General features: G+C 42.5%; 1 protein-coding gene across 2 annotated transcripts in view; it reads right to left on the bottom strand.

The window, feature by feature from the left end:
* The window catches only part of dbn1 (drebrin 1), a 197,441-nt gene that overhangs the window by 123,186 nt on the left and 59,820 nt on the right, over nt 1–14,435 (bottom strand). The window lies entirely within an intron of this gene.

Here is a 14,435-nt window from a genome sequence, read left to right as displayed (position 1 = left end):
AAACATTTCCAGTCTCTCAATCTAAAATATGTTTTTCTTTTTCCTTCTGAAGTGAATACTTCACATTGTGTTCCATCTGCTATGTTCTTGCCCACTCACCCAATCTGTCTGTATCCCTCTGCAGACAATTTGCATCCTCCTCACTGCTTACTTTCCTAATTTTTTATCAGCAGTAAACTTGGGCACATTACACTCAATTCCCCCAGCTAAGACATTTGAATAGATTGTAAATAACTGAGACCTGAGCACTGACCTTGCAGTACCCCAATATCTACAGCCTGCCAACCTGAAATGTCCAATTTATTATTATTCTCTATTTCTATCCATTACCTAATCCCTAATCCACAATTTATGTCAATATTGTACCCCCAATCCCATGAGTCCTAATTTGGTGTAGTGACTTGATGTGTGAGACCTTATTGAAAGCTTTTTGAAAATGTTATTATACCACATCCTCTGGTTCTTCATTATTCAACTTATTGGTTACTTCCTCAGAAACCTGACAATTCTGTTAAACATGATTTCTCTTTCATTAATCTGCGTTTATTCTGCTTAATTATAATGTTGTTCTCCTGTTACCTCATCCCTATTAATAGATCCTAGCATTTTGTCTATTACTGATGTTAGGGAAACTGGCCTAATATTCTCTTTTTTTTTCTCCTTTTCTTATATAGCAAGGGTGTGTTTCTGAATGGAGGGCTGTGACAAGTGGCGTTCCTCAGGGATCAGTGCTGGGACCTTTGCTGCTCGTAATATATATATAAATGATTTGGAGGAAAATCTAACTGGTTTGATTAGCAAGTTTGCGGACGACAAAAAGGTTGGTGGTTTGCGGATAGCGATGAGGACCATCAGAGGATACAGCAGGATATAGATAGGTTGGAGGCTTGGGTGGAGAGATAGCAGATGGAGTTTGATCTGGACAAATGTGAGGTAATGCATTTTGGAAGGTCTAATAATGATAGGAAATATACAGTAAATGGCAGAACCCTTAAGAGTATTGACAGGCAGAGGGATCTGGGTGTACAGGTACACAGGTCACTGAAAGTGGAGAAGGTAGTCAAGAAGGCATATGGCATGCTTGCCTTCATTGGCCGAGGCATTGAGTTCAAAAATTGGCAAGTCATGTTGCAACTTTATAGAACCTTAGTTAGGCCGCACTTGGAATATAGTGTTCAATTCTGGTCGCCACACTACCAGAAGGATGTGGAGACTTTGGAGAGGGTACACAAAAGATTTACCAGTATGTTGCGTGGTATAGAGGGCATTAGCTATGAGGAGAGGTTGGAGAAACTTGGTTTGTTCTCACTGGAACGACAGAGGTTGAGGGGCGACCTGATAGAAGTCTACAAGATTAGGAGGGGCATGGACAGAGTGGAAGCTTTTTCCCAGGGTGGAAGAGTCAATTACGAGGGGGCATAGGTTTAAGGTGTGAGGGGCAAGGTTTAAAGGAGATGTATGAGGTAAGTTTTTTATACAGTGGGTGGTGGATGCCTGGAACTTGCTGTTGGGGGAGGTGGTGGAAGCAGATACAGTAGTGAATTTTAAGGGGCGTCTGGACAAACACATGAATAAGATGGGAATAGAGGGATATGGTCCCAGGAAGGGTAGGGGGTTTTAGTTTAGTCAGGCAGCATGGTCAGTGCAGGCTTGGAGGGCCGAAGGGCCTGTTCCTGTGCTGTAATTTTCTTTGTTCTTTGTTCTTTATTATGTTTGCTATCTTCTTATCCTTGGGAACTGTTCTAGAATCTAAGAAATTATGGAAGATCAAAAACATGTATTCACTGTCTCTGCAGCTTTCTCTTTTAAAACCCTAGCACTCAGCTCATTCGGTCTAGGTTTTGACAGTACTTAGTCCCATTAATCTCATTAGTAATATTTCTTTAAGTTCCTCATTCTTGCAGTACATATTTAAGGAATTAACGTATTCAAAACAAGATAAAGGGCACATCTGGAAAAAAATATTGTACATATAAGAGTAGGTATTGAGTTCTGAGTAGAATATTCCCTCCCCCTCCTTTCCATTACACTATACAAACTGTGTTAATTCATTGAGAATGCAGATTGTAATCAGTCCTACTAACCATTCCATGAAGGGGCACTGCTGGCTGTGTTGCTTTGGACAGGACAGGGTTAAAATTGGGCAACAACTGTCGTCGAATTTGAAAATTATTTCAGTTGAGCAAATAATTACATTGCACTGTCGGGTGATTTATTAAGTGCGAGGTGCCCACAGTTCAGAGTCATAGAACAAACCAGCAGAAATAATGAAGCTTACTGCCTTGTAATCTGATACTTATACACTTCCCCTTAAATTCACTTGCAGTTAGGGAAGGAAAGATACTTACAAATGACATATTCCACTGGCTTACCAATTTGCAGATCCAGTGAAATGCCTGGGAATCTACAAGACCATTAGTTCTCTATTTGCTCCGATATGTTTTTAAAAATCCACATTCCTCTAATTATTTTCAAAAATTCAAAGGGAGTGCCCCATTCACAGCTAAATTAGTAAATGCACGGAGGGGTCTGATTGTGAACTTACAAATCAGGAATGTTCTAAGTTCAAACACAAATTTGAGCTATGTGAGTTGATCTCAGTGACTTAGCACAGGCCTGTAATCCAGATCAGCCTGCTGTCCCATCTACAAAATACAGATCATTATATGTTTGAACCTAACAGGCTGTTAAATAAATTCAAGCCAGATGGTGAAGTACAAAACAAGATACAGATCTATTCCTTCATAGTAGGTTTATTCACACAGCAGTTTATTGTTAAACGTTCGTAGAATCACTGCCCTATCTGACTTCAGATGGACTAATTCAATGCAGCATTACAAAACTCTGCTCTAACTAACCCAGTGTCCCAGCAGACTCTCTTTACATATGCTCTCAGTCCTTAATCAAACAATGCCCATCATCTGTTTATTTTTAACAACATAACCAACCAACCATTAACAAGGCAGCCTCTAAATCTACATCTCCAGCAACAGCAGGAAATATGTTTCATTCATTGGGATAATGTTAGTATTTGCCTATCTGCATATGGGTGAGCTCAAGTTCTTTCTGCAGCAATTGCAGAAAACAGTAAAGTGGCAATTGAAATTGTATTTAGCAGAAAAATATTTTGTTATTCTAAGCTTGGGACAGGTGTTGGGGGTGCTACAAGTAGGAAGCCTTGTTATCATTTCTGTGAAAGATATCTGAAGGTGTGGCCAAATCTTCCAATTAAAATACAAGCTTTCCATAGGTTTTATTTAAATAAATGTTTGATTAGTAATTCAATGAGTTTAAAAGACAGATTTCAATTTCCCTGATGCTGGTCAAATTTGAAACATCCAGAGGGTGAAGCCCTGGAGGACTGCGGATGACTCACAATGGTCATTTTATTGTGATGGAGATGTTTGATATTGTACTGTGGTGTGACCCTCCGAGAGCAGACCCCTCAGAAGGGAAAACATGGAGGGCAATGACCTGGAAATTTGAAGATTACCTACAACGAATCCTTTTAGTGCAAGGGAGTAATTGTTCGCTATTGGTTAAAGGACGGCGTTACCTTTTGATACTGTTTAAATAGCGACTTGTTGGTTTATTGTTGCTGCGAGCTGCTTGTTATTGTGATATGTTATTTGTACTATCGGATTTAAATGACATGCTTGGTGTTGATACTGGTGTAATATATTTTTATATTTGTAACTATTTTGATAATAAAAAGTGGGTCAAAATTTGAAAAACGATCTTCACCTATCTGATCTAATTGATTAGTCTATTTGACATCAGACAGCTAGATCGGGCAAATATTCTGTGAACATTTAGCAATGAGCTGCTAGGTAAGGTTAAGCAGGGAGCTTGAGCAAGAAATGGCTTAGAATCCAATTTAGCACAACAGATATTACTGTCGTTTCCTACCATTCCATGGGGGAATAGTTAAGTCTTTCAATAATTGTAAATTTATATTGTGACATTTTACTAGTCCATTTATTTTTAATGAATTTGTTGGGTAGTTTATAGCCCAAGACAGTTCTCAGCCTACCATCTTCTGAAGTTCAGAAAGATCATGCAAGAACAGGTGATGAGGGGCATGCTAACATGCATTGACCAGGATCCTGTTCAATCCCTGGAATCATGAAAAATCATCTCAATATTGGAAAGCTAAAGGCACATTACAGATACTAGGGGGTAAAGATTCATCTGTGAGAATGGTTTGAGATGCTGAATCCAAGAAAAATGCCTGGAGTGAAGACAAGAAAAAGTCCACCCATACAATTTCCAATAGGAATCAGAATTTGAAAGTGACCAATTCTCTCTGTACGCCCCTGCAAGTCCCACCCCTTACAATCACCACACTCCCAGGCCAGTCAGGTCAACTACAGTGCCTTTCCCTCCAGTCTGGTTGAGGTCAGTGAACTCAGCAGAGACCAGCACTTGATTATAAGCAACATTCTGAACACAACAACCTAGATGCTGAAAGCCATTATTAGGCTTTCAGCAATCCATTCAATTAATTTCTTTTAAAAAACAGTGACTGTATTTTAGATAGTGCCATTAATGTATTAAAATGTACCAATTAGGTATGTCATGAAGTATTATCAACATATATAGAAAATAGAAGGAGGAGTAAGCCATTTGGCCTTTGAGCCTGCTTCACCATTCATTATGATCATGACTGATCACTAAATTTAATACCCTGATCCTGTTCTTATGGATTCAAGTCCCGGGATTAACTGATATGTAAGAATTTGATCAGTTTTGGTTTGGGTTACAATGATTCTGACTAGTGGTGACCAGCTAACAGAAATCATTCAGAAAAACTGACAGGTTTTTCTGACAAGGGGCGGCACAGTGGTTAGCACTGCTGCCTCACAGCTCCAGGGACCCGGATTCAATTCCGGCCTCGTGTGACAGTCTGTGTGGAGTTTGCACGTTCTCCCCGGGTTTGTGTGGGTTTCCTCCGGGTGCTCCGATTTCCTCCCACAGTCCAAAGATGTGTGGGTTAGGTTAATTGGCCATGCTAAATTGACCCTAGTGTCAGGGTAATTAGTGTGGGGTTACGGGAATAGGGCCTTGATGGGATTGTGGTTGATACCAGACTTGATGGGCCGAATGGCTTCCTTCTGTACTGTAAGAATTCTATGGTTCTATGATATTCATCATCAAAAAACATGTGCGGGTTAGGTTGATTGGCCAGGTTAAAAATTGCCCCTTAAAGTCCTGAGATGGGTAGGTTAGTGGGATTAGCGGGTAAATATGTGGGGGTCAGGCCTGGGTGGGATTGTGGTCGGTGCAGACTCGATGGGCCGAATGGCCTCCTTCTGCACTGTAGGGTTTCTATGAAAGCCTCATGTACCGACTCAGAAAGGCAGTAAAAAGAGGAAGGCTGCTCCCAACGCCATCTGCATCTTCAAACAAACATTATTCTCACTTCTTCAAGTGACACTGATCAACATTAACCTTTTGAACGTTAAGGCCCTTCCCACTTTTACACGTGTTTCTCCACTGTTGTTCAGCAGGAGTGGAGAAAACAGCTTTATCGTCATCATGCAATCAAATTGCAATATGTACTGAATCAGCCCCTGATTCAGCAATAGGAGAGCCATAGAGACTCTCAGAACAGCAAAAACAATCAGATGAGGTGCTATCATGTGATAATGGGATCTTTATATTCTCTGATTGAAGAATTTTGGTTTTGGAACCGAGCATAAAATGCATCCTTTGTGATATTCATACCCTCAATATTGTTGCACCTTTAATGTGTCAGAATGATGCCTCCGTGGATTTGTAGAAAGAACTCAAACGAAAATGGGACGCTTACGTGTACTGTTCTTGTCTGCAAATCAGGTTTTCGATAAAAGTTCATAGAAAAAGCTCAGCCCAAGATGAAAATGTAAAAATTAAGCAGATATGCTATCAGCTTTCAGGCAGATGTAGTCACTTAACAGGAAGAAAAGGAGTGGAAGGAGAATTATACTAATGCTATGAAAATTGTACTAACTGGTAAGCTGCCACAGTGCTGTCTATAATCAGTTGATGAGTTTTTTAATATATTGAAGATGGCAACAGATTTGGGTATTGATTTAAGAAACTCACTCCACTGGACCAGCTGCTGGCCAAATTCTTCAACTATAACGTTACAGGGAATTGATTACATCCAGGATTTCTATTTTTAGGGTGGAATTTTACAAGATTTTTTCCAAGTGTCGGGCGGGCGTGAAACTGGGAGAGTTCTAGATCTGTTTTTTTGGGCGCTGTTTCAGGCCCAATCTTACGCACTCTTAAAATTTTGGACTAATCTGTTTCTGGCCAGAGAGGCTGTGGGCGGGGCTTAATGTGCCCAACAGCTTCTACAGGGAGGTATTGTGCATGTGTGGACCTCTGATACTGCACATGTGCACTAACAGTAGCAGGAGTCTGACAGACAGAGAGAGAGCTGTCAGGCCCCTGCTACTGCAGCAGCCTCAAGTACCACCCCCCCAAGCAATTGCAGGGGCCCGTGGCCCGCGATGCAGCCCCCACCGCACCGCCCACCACCCGGACCGATTGCAAACCCCCTCCCGCCCCCACTGATCGTGGCCCCACTGCCCGCTCTCACCGATTGCATGCAGAGTGACATTGGGCCCCCCTTCCCCCACAGGCCCTTTCCCCACAGGCCCCGCCCCCTGACACTGCCCGCGCCCACCCACAGGCCCTGCCTCCATTGGTCACACACCCGGGACTGTCTAGTAGGCATTGCCCAGGTGCCCAGTGGGCATTGCCCAGGTGCCAGGGTGGCACTGCCAGTTTGGCACTGCCCAAGAGGCACCCCCGCCTTGCCGTTGGCCTCCCCGAGGGGCCTCAATGGCCTCCGGTTCCACCAGCAAGGCCAACATGGCTGTTCCCCGGTCAGGGCGAGCAGGTGTTTTCCTCGCCGGAGAGAACCTCTCCCGGCGAGGTCATACAGGCAAGCGAGCCTGGATGATTGTGCTCCAGGCTCGCTAAACACATGTTAATAAACATTTCAATAAGTTTAAATACATTAACAAGCCTCTCGCCCATTTCCAGCAAGAGGCTGAAGGCGCCGAAAATCTGGCTGCCATAAAATCCCGCTGGTGACGAAAACCCGCACCATTCGCGCTCGCCGCTTTATGCCCGATTTTACGGCATTTTCCTGCTGCAAAACGGATGTAAAACGGTGGTAAAATCCATCCTACATGTTTACATCAACTGTGTCAAAATTACATACTGACATAAAATCATGGCTTAAATCAGAATGTGCACCTGGGGAAGATGCTCTTTCGGAGAGTTGGTGCACATTTGATGGGCCGAATAGTCGCCTTCTGCACTGTAGAGATTCTATGGTTCTATTCTATGATTCACTAAAATCCAGAAAGATGTACTAAAAAAGGCTGCAAGTTATAATTTACTCGCTGCTGAATCCAATTGATGCCTTCACTGTCATGCTTTTGTCACGTCCAAACATGATTGCTACTTTCTTCTGGCCAGAATCCTGCATTTGTCATTCACTAACGTTAGCTCATTTAAATTTCTACTGCCCATATCATATCCCACACCAAATTATTCTCATCCATCACCCCTGTACTTGCATTGCCAATTAGATCAAGATGAAAATTCTCACTTTTGTGATCTTCTTGTCCCATCTCTGTAAGCCTTTCCATCATGGGTGAGATGCTCTTTCGGAGAGTCAGTGCTGACTCGATGGGCTGAATGGCCTCCTTCTGCACTGTAGGGATTCTATAATTCTATGAAAACTTTATTTTCCTCCTTATTGATAGGGAATAGATGAACACAAAACACACTGCACCACTACGCCAGAACCGCATCCCCATATTTACCGTGTGATATATGAGACCCAGATTTTCCAAATCCTCTTCCCCCAGAGTGCAGAGTAATGTATACCTCACACTGGATTAGGAAATACACATATGATTTGCAACACTGCTGCCTGACACATTACTCATGCATCCACTTCCTTGTGACTTGACATAATGGTGTAGAAAATAGTGACCCAAGCTATTACCCAACTTCCCAGTTTTTACTTTCACCTCCGTTTAGGAAATATTGAGTGAATAAATCACTCATTATCTCATCTTCAATATTTATAGAATAATAATTGTGAAGGTGCTGCTGAAACTGAAAAATTTGTTGTTTAATTTTGCTGTCACTGAAGCCACTAACGCAGATTGGAATCCAATATTATCTTAATTCAGAGGCTCAGCCAGGTTTATTTGATTCTAAGCCAATGAGAATTAAAATCTACTCTAAAAAGTACAGCAATGGCACAAAAGATGGTGTCATGCATTCATATGACAATCAATGCCCATAATGTATCAACAGTTAGTAAATTACCTATAGTAGTGTACCATATGTGATGGAGGTACCATGTAGCAAAGCATTCATATTGTGCACATAGCACCTTCTAGAGCTCTGCAAATATGTACAGAGCAAGAGCCGCAGTCATGCAATCTCACTACCATTACTGCACTCCCAAATCCCCTCCTGGAATGATACCATGACAAAGAAATGCATACCCTGCACCTTTACTGATAACATTCTGTCAATCCAAACTTTGAAGATCTTAATAAAATCAGGTATGATTTGACCAAAGTGGCTGGGAGCAGACACTTTTATGTAAATCTGTGACAGAACAGTGGGACACTTTCAAGAAGCAAACAGGGAGAGTACAGGGCCAACATGTTCCAATAAAGAAAAAGGGTGGGCCCAACAGATCGACATGCTGTACTTGGTTGAAGTCATTAGGTTACATCGTGGCTTCATTTGAAGTAATTTTTAAAAGCGGCATCTCAGCCTTTTGGCTAAGATGCAAATGAGATCGAGCCTTGGAGGAGGTGCAATGCCTACTCCAATCAGCTTGGATCATGTAGATCAAGCCCAAGACAGGAGGTGAGAGGCCTGTCTTGCCAGCTTGGATTGGGAATGTCTCACTTGATGAGACTCTGAATTGGACTTTGATTGGATTGAATTGGATATCTAAACAAAAAAAAATACTAACAAATGCGCATGATAAATCAACATGTAGCATTTTGTTTACTACTAGAATTATTTTACACTAGGAAGTTAAAATTCTCTTGTGCCATGTGAAGAATGGCCATTTGGATGAGGTCACAGTGATATATTACCCCAGTGTGATTTACTATTTGTTCTAAACATAGAGAGCTAAGAAGAAAACATTTAAGGAAAACAATATTTGCTTGCTGCATTCACAAATTGTTGGACTCTGAAATATACTCTCTCTATGAGGAGAGATTGGGTAGACTGGGGTTGTTCTCCTTGGAAAGACGGAGAATGAGGGGAGATCTAATAGAGGTATACAAGATTATGAAGGGTATAGATAGGGTGAACAGTGGGAAGCTTTTTCCCAGGTCGGAGGTGACGATCACGAGGGGTCACGGGCTCAAGCTGAGAGGGGCGAAGTATAACTCAGACATCAGAGGGACGTTTTTTACACAGAGGGTGGTGGGGGCCTGGAATGCGCTGCCAAGTAGGGTGGTGGAGGCAGGCACGCTGACATCGTTTAAGACTTACCTGGATAGTCACATGAGCAGCCTGGGAATGGAGGGATACAAACGATTGGTCTAGTTGGACCAAGGAGCGGCACAGGCTTGGAGGGCCGAAGGGCCTGTTTCCTGTGCTGTACTGTTCTTTGTTCTTTCTTTGTTCTTTGTATACCCATTATAGTCAGTGATGGGGGAAATTTTACATTATCCCATAATATTGTGTAAATATTAGTCAAATGAGTCAGGCAATATGATAAAAGTGAGACTCAAAATTATGATCCATCCATTCAGGGGATGCAAAAGTCCTAACAGACCCAATCTAAGATGAAGCGAAAACTATTGTATCTAACTTGCAAGACTTAAAACACAACAAAATATTCTGAGTGCTAACATTACTAGAAATCTCTCTGGAACATGACGTAACATTTGCCTTTATGGAGGTAATGCATTAAGGACAACTATTACGTCCTTCAGTTGTCAATTAATCTTCCTGAATGAATGTGATAAACTTGCAATTTTCACTCAATGTTCCTGAAGTCACTGGAAGGTTCTGATGTGTTGCTGGGTCAGGTTATTACTCTGAAAAACACCAGTGGCAGCATTTTCTGTGCCAAGGCACAACCTAATTCTGTGTAGTCAGCAGGGCAAGGATTAATTCTGGAAGCTAGCTTGTGAAGACTTTCCTGATTAGCGAACATTGCACAAATTACAGGGGAGAGCCTAATCCTCAGGACAGGAGTTTTCTAGAAACTTCTGTGATTTCTATGTTTGAAAGTGTTCTAAAATAATTTAACACAACAGATGTCAGACTTAAATGCTATGAAAAGAAGGAAAATAGTTTTCTTTTAATTACTGGAGTATGGAATGCTTAAACCCCTTACCTGATATCTTTTAAGTAGTATAAGCATTTTAAACTGAACATTAAGAAAATTATTACCCCCTGGATACAAGACCATGGCAGCATAGCAGGCAAAGGTTGTAAGTTGCATTTATATTGGAAGGACGCTAGCTAGCAAGGGATTGCATAGTGTTGTGATTCATATCCCTTTAAATTATAATGAATTGATTTTGGGGAAGGGGGTGAGGCAAGTCCAATGCCAGTCCATTGACAGCACAGAGGTTACATTGGAAAGAGTACCATTTTCTCACCTGCATGGAGTCAGTACTCAATTAGGGGTATCAGTATTCATTATTAATCTTGTCATCAAAGAGCATGAGAAAAATCTACTCAGAACAAGAGGATAATCATTCTGAAGCCTTATTACGTTCTGGTAGTGTGCTTGAGCATTGACATGGCTAGTCTAGTTTTTGTCCACTGCTACATGAACAGCTTTAGCCTTTACTTTAGCCAATGGTGTTGAAGATAGATAGTCACCTTCAGATGTTCCAGTAAGAATTCTACAAATTTTAATTAGAGTGATAGTTTCAGCCATCCGTGAGATTGGATATTTTGCTCTCAATCAGCAGTTTAGAAGTGCACATTTCAGATCATGACTTGTTTGCTGGACTACATGACAGGTCAAAAATGACGCACTTAAGATAGGAGAAAAGATTCAGAGCTTCAGCCATGAGGCTGAGCTAGCAATGACACAGATGCAATGAGCAGAATTTTCTCAGAGAAATTCTAAGCGTTGCACAAGCAAGAAAATAGGAGGTTTTCTCACCCATTTTTCCAGTGAGGTCATAGAAATCATAGAAACCCTACAGTGCAGAAGGAGGCCATTTGGCCCATCGAGTCTGCACCGACCACAATCCCACCCAGGCCCTACCCCCACATATTTACCTGCTAATCCCTCTAACCTACGCATCTCAGGACTCTAAGGGGCAATTTTTTTTTTAAGGTAAGTGATAATAATTTATGGCACTCTGTACAATACAGAGGCCGTATTGTGATTCCTGCCAGTGTGTGGGGAAGAGGGGAGGGTGGATTCTCAGTTTGCCTGTGAGGCAGGCTACTGAGCCCTAGGGGCACCAGTATGCAGGCACCCTGATTTCCAGTATATTGTGTACACAGTATACTGAGAGACCTGTCACCACACTCCCCATGGTCTTTGCCCCCACCCCTCCCACAGAACACGCTGCCCGATCACCCCATCCCTCATGATCGTGGCCCCCCCGATCAGCCCCCACCCCCGATGCAGAGTTTCCCCCCTTTCTGCTCCACTTCTGGACCTTGCCTCACCCCCTTAGCAGTGCCAAGGTGCCATGCTGGCACTGCCAGGGTCTCAGGCTGGCACTGTCCACGACCACCGGGGGAGGGGGGGGGGATTCAATGGCATCCAGTCCCACCGGCGAGGCCATCACATCTGGTCCCTGTTGGTGGGGACCATCTGTGATCCTCGCTGGTGAGGACCTCAACTGGCGAGGGGACTAAGGTAAGTGAGCCTGGACTGTTGCGTCCCAGTCTTGTTAATGACATGCTAAGCATATCGCCAACAGAATAGGGCCGGCAATACCGCGAAAAGTGAGAAATCGAGCATCTTTTTGCCTTTCGCTCATATTTCCTGCCCCGCTACACTACTCAACTAGCACAGCGGGACAGAAAAATCATGCCCAATATGTACAATATTTTAAAAATCCTGAAAGCAAATGCTCTCCCCAAAGAACCAATCGTTTTCCAAGGAATCAGATTGGAATATTTTATATTTAATTATGTCTAATCGGGGAAAAGTAAACAGGATGAAAAGGGATAACTTTTTAAATTCAGATTGTTGCTTGGTAGTTCTGTACTATTGATAATATTGCTGCGAAGTGAGACCTGTTGCCAAAGTTTTACATTTTATACTCATTAGGACAAAGGCAAGAATGCCAAATTTCAAATAATCACACCAATTGATGCTATGTAAGAAAATGGTGCTGATTGGTTGGCTGGTTGACTCTGATTGCCCAAGTATTGCAATGGGGAACTGTACGCTCACCAGGCAATTAAGAAAAGGCACAAGGCTTGAACATATTTTTTTCGTAGAGAATGGGTCTCTGTGTAAGAATGTATATCACTTCTAGCAACTGTGAATGAACCACATTACATACTTGACTGATTATCTTAAATTAGTTGTTGATGCAGCTATTGGCACACTCAGAATTGTTCAGCAAGAACTGCCCAATTGCAAAACCACAACTAACAGTAGATGTTTGTTTTGGGTTTTGCGAGTGCAGGCAGGCTGAGTACAGTTTTTTGCAAACCATCAAAGGAACATGTTGTTTGATTTGATTAATCACTGGGACATATGGCCTATGTACCTGTGATTATACCAGCACTGAAATTCATACGAGGTTGCTCAATTGTGTGGAAGGCAGAATATCTTTTTGGACTGTAACAGGATGCCGCTGCCTGTCCAAAAGAAGCATATCCGTGTCTTTCCCAACCGGAAACCATGAATCCTAAAAGCAAATGCTCTTCCAAAAGACCTGAAGAACCAATCTTATTCCAAGGAATCAGATTGGAATATTTTATATTTAATTATGTTTAATCAGGAGAAAAATAAACAGGATGAAAACGGATAACTGCAAGTGCAGGCAGGTTGAGTACAGCTTTTTGCAAACAATCGAAGGAACAAGGGATATCCACTACTTGCTGAAGTTCAGGTCTGACGCGTTCAAGTCAGGCGACCTTGACCTATACAAGAAAGCCAGATATGATCTATGGAGATCCATCAAAGATGCCAAAAGACAGTACCAAACCAAGCTAGAATCCCAGGCTAGCCACACGGAATCCCTTGACTATGGCAAGGTCTACAAGATAGGCTATAAAATGCAGGCATGTAAAATCACCAGCTCCAATGCAACCCTCCCTGATGAGCTCAATGCATTCTATGCCCGTTTTGAGCAAGAGCTCAGCGAGAGCATGCCTTCCATCTCGGAAACCTCAGACGAACCTGTATCTGAGGTCAGCATTGCCGACGTCAGAGCAGCCTTCTCAAAAGTCAACCCACGGAAAGCAACTCGCCCAGATGGGTACCCAGACGAGCACTCAAGTCCTTCATGGGCCAGCTGACAAGGGTATTCTCAGACATCTTCAACCTCTCTTTATACCAATCTGAGTACCCTACCTGCTTCAAGGAGATGACCATCAGCCGGTTACCAAAGAAAAGCCAGGCAGCGTGCCTTTATGACTATCGTCCGGTGGCTCTGACATCCATCATTATGAAGTGCTTCAAAAGGTTAGTCCTGGAACAAATCAATTCCTGCCTCCCAGGCTGCCTGGATCCACTACAGTTTGCCAATCGCTGCAACAGGTCAACAGCAGATGCCATCTCCCTGGCCCTATACTCAACCCTGGAACACCTAGATAACAAAGACACCTTATTCATAGACTACAGCTCAACCTTTAACACCATTATTCCTACGAGACTCATCTCCAAACTTCGTGGCCTGGGGCTCAGCTCCTCGCTCTGCAACTGGATCCTAGACTTCCTAACCCACAGACCGCAGTCAGTAAGGATAGACAACAACACCTCCTCCACGATCATCCTCAACACTGGTGCTCCACAAGGCTGTGTCCTCAGCCCCTTACTATACTCAGGTGACTCACCTGAGGAAGGAACAGCACTCCGAAAGCTCGTGATTCCAAATAAACCTGTTGGACTTTAACCTGCTGCTGTGAGACTTCTCACTAATCTGTTTGTTAGAGGCTTAACTTTTATTTGGCATTATAATCATTGCCAAATGTTCCTGTGTATTCACTATTACAAGGATTAACCATCACAAATATTAGATTATTCATTGTTTAGAAGGCATTTCCAGAAAGCATGTCAATTTGACATCCAGTATACGATGGAACATAATCAACCAAACTCTCAGCAGTATAAGAAGCCTCATCAAGCTTCATTAAAAAAATTAAACACATTGTAGCATCAGTAGCTAGACAACACATTGTGCTAGCATGCATCACATGATGACATATATCTTATCCCTACACCCATG

The sequence above is a fragment of the Mustelus asterias genome, chromosome 16, assembly GCF_964213995.1.
Source record: "Mustelus asterias chromosome 16, sMusAst1.hap1.1, whole genome shotgun sequence".
Lineage (NCBI taxonomy): Eukaryota > Metazoa > Chordata > Chondrichthyes > Carcharhiniformes > Triakidae > Mustelus > Mustelus asterias.
This window is presented reverse-complemented; position numbering and strand designations above follow the sequence as displayed.